This window comes from Ruditapes philippinarum, unplaced genomic scaffold, assembly GCF_026571515.1.
Source record: "Ruditapes philippinarum isolate M1 unplaced genomic scaffold, ASM2657151v2 ctg1494_1_1_1_1, whole genome shotgun sequence".
NCBI classification, from domain to species: Eukaryota; Metazoa; Mollusca; class Bivalvia; order Venerida; family Veneridae; genus Ruditapes; species Ruditapes philippinarum.
In genome coordinates, this window is record NW_026859433.1 from 153974 (window position 1) to 162236 (window position 8263).

Genomic DNA, 8263 nt, shown 5'->3' on the forward strand with positions numbered 1-8263 from the left:
ACTAGTGACCGGCGAATAGTACCACACGTTTATTGTCCGGTCTCTCCCGGTTTTGGAGTAGATGTTTGATATCGTTACAGAACAAAACAAATATTTTACAGATAAATAAGCTTTTTTTTTCAAAATGAATAATAGTTTGGTTAAATTGAGAAAAAATGTACATTTTTATGGCATTAATATGACACTATCAACTTTGAAACATTTTATTTAATTTGTTATTCGTGTTTAGTAAAGATGCCGAGGAATTATTACAAATCAAGTACATGTACAAAAAAGTTACAAATCAGATTTTATGAATTATTCAATTGATTGATAATTTAAAAAATGATAAAGAAAAATACAAATGTACATGGTTGAAGAATAAACAATATTATATATTGAAAGATTAACCATAGTTTACTGACTTTTTCCAGTTAAGTTTTGATTTAATTATAATCGTCGGTCAATATGACAATTGAATTCTTAAAATAGTAGTAAAAACTCAGTATTAAAATAGCGCATAAAACACAAAAAAGAAAAGAAAACAATATTCATAAAATCTGTATTTTTTTATTAAAATAAATATTACAATTATTGTATAATAAACAATTATGCTCAACATGATCAACATGGTAATATAACAAATGTCATATTGTTACTAAGTGTGAACAGATAACCTTAAGAGGGGTCTTCGCTCATAGCGATAAAATAATAAGGGACAATTACACAAGTGTGGTGTTGATCATGCGTTACACATATGGCCATGGATTATAAATGATTGTATACATGTATATCCGTTGCTATTAATAACCACGATCATAAAGAAATAACAAGTAATATTCTAATTTCTAGCATGTCAATCAAAGTTATAAGTAATGAACAATGTCTTTCGTCCGTTCATTCATAAGTGATATACAATTCTGGTAAAAATCAATGAACCATTGAAAACTTTATAAGAATATCTTGTCATCATATGTGACAAGCTCAGCGATTTTTGGCCCAAATGTGATATTTGGGCGAAAATGAGTTATGACTAGTTTGTGGTAGAACAACATCTGCTGAATAGCTGGAAACAATTATTTTTAAAAAATACTTGATATTTTATGAAATATTCTAATTTGTATGACATCACCATAACAACAAAAATTACATTTTTAACTTTTATTGGTATATACAAATTAGAAATAATTTCATAGTTATACACAATAAAATAAAATAAAAAATTAAGTAAACATTCATCTTAGTGTAATACTAGAACTATCGCTGAATGCGATTCATACCCCCACCAATGTCCTTGACAGAAGACAACTTGGAAAGGTGGTTAAGGGAATAACTTAAGTGACACAAATACATAAAAAGAAATTATCTCTGGTGAAAAAAAGACTAATTGTACAGGTAATAGTAAAAATATCTATTATCAAATCATGTTCGAAACAGTTACAAATAACCTTTCATTTTCCCAATATACTAAAGTTTTTATAAAGTCAATTTTTGACCTTCAAGTGTGGCCTTGACCTTCAGCTGGCACAAGGGTAAATGGGTTCTGCACATCGCCCAATTGGAGTGAACATTTGAGTAAAGTTTGAAGAAAATCCTTCCATTAGTATAGAATTTATAGAGCGGACACAACATATTGTCTAGTATTGATTGTATGTAAATTTAAAGACTTAAAAAGGGGCATAACTTTGTCAAAAATCCAATACAGAGTTTATGAAACTTGACCTGCATATCGTAATTGTGACACCTCATATATCTTTTAAGTTTCAAGCAAATACCTATGCTAGTTTCCGAAATATTCAAGAACATGTTTTAATCTAAGAACATTTTCTAAGTCAATTTTTGACCTTCAAGTCTGACCTTGACCTTTAGCCTGCACAAAGGTGACATGGATTCTGCACATAACCTTGTTTAGGTGAACATTTGAGAAAAGTTTGAAGAAAATTCTTCCATTAGTATAGGATTTATAGAGCGGACACAACATATTGTCTAATATGTGATTGTATGTAAATTTGAAGATTAAAAAGGGGCATAACTTTGTTAAAATGCAATACAGAGTTATGAAACTTGACCAGCATATCTTAATTGTGACACTTCATTTATATTTTAAGTTTCAAGCAAATACCTTTCCTAGATTCAGAAATATTCATATATATGTTAAAATTAAAGAACATTTTCTAAGTCAATTTTTGACCTTCAAGTGTGACCTTGACCTTAAGCCGGCAAAAGAGTGACATGGGTTCTGCACATAACCTTGTTGAGGTGAACATTTGAGCCAAGTTTGAAGAAAATCTTTCAATAAGTGTAGGACTTACAGAGCGGACACGACATACTGTGTAATATGTGATTGTTTGATATTTGACCTTCAATTGTGACCTTGACCTTGAGCTGACACATGGGCAACATGGGTTCTGCACATCCCATTGTTGAAATGAACATTTGAGCCAAGTTTGAAGAAAATCTTTCAATTAGTGTAGGACTTACAGAGCGGACACGACATATTGTGTAATATTTGATTGTTTGATATTTGACCTTCAATTGTGACCTTGACCTTAAAATGACACATGAGCAACATGAGTTCTGCACATCCCCTTGTTGAGGTGAACATTTTAGCCAAGTTTGCAGAAAATCTTTCAATTATTGTAGGACCTACAGAGCGGACACGACATACTGTCTAATATATGATTGTGTTTGATATTTGACCTTCAATTGTGACCTTGACCTTGAGCTGACACATGGGCAACATGGGTTCTGCACATCCCCTTGCTGAGGTGAACAATTGAGCCAAGTTTGAAGAAAAGCCTTCAAGTGGTATAGGAGTTATAGAGCGGACACGAAAATGGAGACGGACGGACCGACCGACCGACCGACTGACCGACCGACCGACCGACCGACGCGACAAAGCGAATCCATTATAGCCCCCCCCCCACATTTTGTGGTGGGGGTATAATTATGTAATATCTTCATATAAAAACAATCGTTTGTTTTCAAAAAATCGGTTGCCATGGCAACAAAAATATAAAAAAATCATCAAATGCAATATTTTTGCACTTAACCTGATTAATTCATCACCAAAATAATGCATATATTATATTAAAAGACAACAATATTAAAGACTTTTAAGAAAAAAAGGATTTTTCATTTTACCCCTTAATAGTTATTGATATTAACTTTAAACATAAGAATTAAATTCTCAGAATTACAGTACCTTTTCCATGATTAAGGTAAATATCATAACTTAAGTTAGTCAACTTTAAAATGCACATCTATAACATGATAGCATATAAAATATGAATCCAAAGCAAAACAAATATTCTTTAATGCACTGATTGCAAAAATGGTGTATTTTGGTTGCCATGGTAACAAAAAAATGCAAAAATAACTGAGTGATTTAAAATAATTGCATTTTATAAAAAAATATTCCTTTTCACAATAACTTCAAGTCTTTCAGAATTTTAACCAAAAAAAAAAAAAAAAAAATAGAAAGGGCTTGCACTAGTTATGTTCCTGACTAAATTTTCAGTTACAGATATTGACAGTGTAATCATATTCTGATTAGTGTATTTTAAATTGTATAATATGAATAACATATTAGTATATTTTTAAATTGAAATAATTTCAATTAATTTAAAACAATTACAATAAAAGATTCTAGCAATCACATGGGAAGTCACAAATGAGAGTTCATTTATGTCCTTGAATTATAGTCTTGCAACCCCATGTTGAGGGTTTGACCCAAACAGGGTAATAGCAACAATGTCTCCTCATATGTTTTCAGTTTTTGTAAGCAAAAAGTGATTCATATATAAAACTTGTTTCACAATTAAGTAAAAATATTGTAACACCTCCCACTGTAGTATTCAGCTTTTTTAGGGATACTTCTAAAGACAAATTCTATGAGAATGTAATTCACTTTTGGTATACTGTCAAACATAGACAAATCATTGACTTCTCACATGCCATCCTGAAATAACAAAAACCTGAATAAGTATAAATGAAACAATATAGTGTATATGATGATTTGACTACAAGATGGTGTATATGATATTTAACTGAACAGAAATGAACTATAAGTAAATTGTTGTATAGTGTTGCACAGCTATTGGGTTCATATAATGTCTAGTTTAATAATATTTATTGCTCTTTGAATACAATTTATAACATTATTTCCACAAAACAACATTTTTAACAAAGGGCAAAAGGGTTGAACAACAAGTTCTAGCAACATTAGTAACTGTCCTTCCCTTAAGCATTATAAGATATAGAAACGAAAACATGTTTAAACACTATACACATGAGCAATTACAAATATTAAGGCGGAAACAAAGTAGCGAATAGAATTCGACATCAAATTTAAGAGAAAAACAAAAACAAAAAAAAACATTTGCTTATTAATTTTTTAAATAAAAAAAAAATAGTAGTAATTTTCCTGTACTTGCAGTATGTGATGGTTTGTATGGCTGTCAAAATATGTCATTTATAACGGGAATTAGAAAAATTAATATTGGAACAACGATTGTTATTTTTACATGTACTTATTTCTTATTATTTAAATCTATGTGTATTTTTTATATATTTTTGAACCTCGTGAAATAAAAAAGAGTTTTCATCGATTGATAAATTTTCTTTTCCATAAAGGAGAGTACTTGTACTTGAAAAGGGCGAGTGGAAGTGAAAAGTTGGAGTCTTTGAACACCAAAAAGTTTACAGTTAAAAAAGAAATGTTCAGCATCCTCCTCGATATGGCAAAACTCACAAACAGGGGAGTTTGCTAAGTGATTTCTATACAGATCATCATTCAAATTACTACATCTATTTCTTAAACGTGCATGGTAAACAGATGTTAACCTTTCTCCAATTAAATAATATTTAGGGACAAGTGTGGGTTTGAATTTATCCTTGAGTTTAGTTTTGAACACATTTAAAGAAGTCGAGTCACGTATCTCATTATCAAGACTATTCCATGCCGAAATTGCTGAGGGTATAAATGATCTAGAAAATATTTCTGTTCGTCGTGCTATTGTTACGTAATTATCGTTATTTCTAAGGTTATATTGGCTACTTTCTGATACAAAATTTGGGAACAAAGTGTCCAGATAACTTGGAAGCTCCCCATTTTTAGCTTTATACATTATTGATAATTTTTGCATTAAACGACGATCTGCTAAAGAGACCCAACCTATTTCATGCAGAAGTCTTTCTATAGACACTGAGCGAGTCAAACCAGTTACTAAGCGCGCAGCTTCGTATTGCATTTTTTCAATTTTTTCTTTTTCATATAAGGTACAACTATCCCAAATAACACTAGCATATTCTAATAAAGGCCTCATATAGGAAATATAAATTTGATTTAATGTTGTTCTATTTAATTTATATAATGTCTTGTTCATCATGTAAGTTTTTGTGTAATATATTACAGTCTATATATCATGTACAAGTGGCAGTAACATTCATCTTGAACATGACTAAAGTAATCTGAATCTACATATGTGCATGTATTGTGGTTGGAACACCGCACTCTTTATTTCAAAAGTAAAGAGAATGTGGAATATTGCATAAATATACATGCTTACCCAATTGAAGTGTTTTTTATCTTGACCAATACAGTACAGTTGATACAAGTGATTGTCTTTTTTACTCCATAACCCTGGTGCTCAATAGGGCATAGAACTTTGTCACACATTGTGCCTCATTTCCAACAATAGTTTAGTATATTCATCAGCAAATAGGTGAACTATCTATGTGTTCTGAAAATTATGTATATATTTTTTAAGAGCTTAACATTATTGACAGAGTATTTGCATAAAACAATACAGCATTATTTTTAAATATAAACTTAAAATTTAGTTCATGTTACTGTGCAGAGTTATGTAATTTTAAAACAATATTTTTAAGATCTCATCTGACATCATATATAAAATGCTAAATTGCAAATAAGTTACATTACTTTCAACTGCATTTCAGGAAATTAATCAATATCATTATTTGATAAAAAGGGTTGAGAATGGTCAGTTTATGATGATTATTTACATATGTATACAAAGATTACATTCATAGTAAATCATTTGATCTTTAAACCAAGTATCAAAACACTTACAAGTACATTTCCTTGAAGAATATGGCTCCAACATGCTGGATAATCATATTATCTACTTCAAAACTCTGATGAACTAAGTTGAAGATCTTAAATGTATGTTGGCTGTCAGACCTAAAACAACAACACAAAATATTTCATCAGCAAAAAGTGCTGGCTCATGAATGTTAAAAATATCCTGGTAGCAGGGCTTCTGTTATTAAAGTTTTGGAGTCATTTACACCTTGATTTTGACTTCAAAAATGTAATGCTTTTCCTTCTTTACCTACAAAGTGACTTCCAATTACATACATTTTGCAGTCTTTGACTGCCAATGTTTGGAATTTAATGGAAACCCTGCTGGTAGAATATGCCATGTGGTATGAGTAATGTGAATATAATATGATTTATTGTAGATACTACCAAAGGCAAAGGGCTAATAAAAATAAATGCATTTTAATATTTATCTATGGTCACATCTTCAATCACATTACTAGATCTATTATTTGTATTTCAAAAGCAGCATGCAGTACTGGTTGGGGACCACCAAAACCGGACAACCACCAAACCCGGACGGCCCCGAAAATGGTTAATTTAGTATTTTCTTTGTTCAGTGGTTGTCAGTCACTTTTTGTTGTACAAAAAATGCATGTTTCTTCTATAATTTAGTAAATAAATTTATTTCAACCTTCGTAAATAGTAATATTTTAATGTCTGTTTTAAGAATGTTGCCATTGAAATTTGGGCGTCAAGAAAGAAATACCTGATCTCATATACCAGCTATAATCATTTGCAAAGTAAACAATAGAATTTCCAAAACTTCAGCATTTGTTGCTGATATATTGTATATCATGTTAAAAATCAAAAATTAAAACATCCAAGCTTTTATATGAATTAAATCATGCCATGTTCATATCTGTCCGGACACATGGTACTGTAGTGTAGACAATTTAGGTAATTTGGATACCGTCCTTGACGAGCCTCAGATATAAGTGTAATACAATCAGAAATAAACAAACTAGTTTGTCAGTTAGGAGAAGAACCTAGCTGTACTGTGTCAAATTTTTAGGTCTCTGAGTTGGAAAGTATGAAATCTATATGGAAAAATGTTCAAAAAGTGTCCGGTTGATGGTCCCCGACCAGTACAGGAATAACATTTCCTTTACTAAATTGATCTTGAATTGTAATAGAAATTCATTTGTCAATAATTACAGTACTGTACTGAAGCCTTGTCATATATTTCCTTTTTTAAAAATATCTTATACAGTATAAATCTACTTGATGTAGATCTAGATTCTATGTCAAGCTCATTCATTGTAAACAAATTGCAAAATATGTTATGTGTCCAATTACATTTTTGTCAGTGATTTAGAAAAGATACTGTAAACAAAAATGAAGTGGCAACTTTTGTTTTATTTGTTCTTTTATCGCAGCCTTGACTTCAATTTATTTTGTAATGTAATCAATGTCTTATTTAGAACAAAGTTAACAATAACTTTCTATAAAGACCATGACAAATACAAATCGAGTGCAATAAACAATGTATCCCAAAAAATGTGTCTGCCAAGACCTGATCTAGATGCCGGCCATGTTTTTTTTTTATATAAACCAGTTCAAGTGTCATGGTCCCATTTATTTTATTGTTTAAAGTTAAAATACGATGATTATTCATATTCAACATATCTGAAAAAAATAATGAACAGAAAAAGCATAAATAATAAAATATGCACTTACCTTTATATTTATTTAAACCTCCAAATATGCAGTAACATGACGTAAAAGGTAGTGAATCTACATGTGTTTACTCGCTGACCTAAGTCCTAAAGTTTACACAGTGTATTGGGCTATTCCAGAAAATATCCGCACCCCCCCTATGGAAGAGGTCTGAGATGAAAATACCCCCCCCTAGGACAAACACTCAGAGTTACCCCCTTGGACAACATAATGTAAACAGTTACTCAAAATGACCCCCTTGGACGACCTTAAATGTAAGATTTTTGCCCAAAATAACCCAATGGACAACCTATGGAAGTGACTTTGGATCAAAATGCCGTCCTTTGACAACCTATGGAAGAGATTTTTACTCATAATGACCCCCTTGGACAAAAATTTTCAATATCCCCCATTGACAAACTGCTGAAATTGACCCCCTAGGACATCTTCCATAGGTATATTACTATTAAAAATAGACCCCCTTGGACAACCTATGGAAGA

The 8263-nt window shown here is 31.0% G+C and overlaps 1 long non-coding RNA gene across 1 annotated transcript; it reads right to left on the reverse strand.

The window, feature by feature from the left end:
* Window positions 1–2926: 2926 nt before the first annotated feature.
* Window positions 2927–7863, reverse strand: LOC132756496 (uncharacterized). The gene is made up of 4 exons (XR_009629335.1): window positions 7784–7863; window positions 6074–6184; window positions 5550–5723; window positions 2927–3940 (listed from the first exon to the last, which is right to left on the reverse strand). It is a non-coding gene; the product is annotated as an uncharacterized LOC132756496 (long non-coding RNA).
* Window positions 7864–8263: the final 400 nt, after the last annotated feature.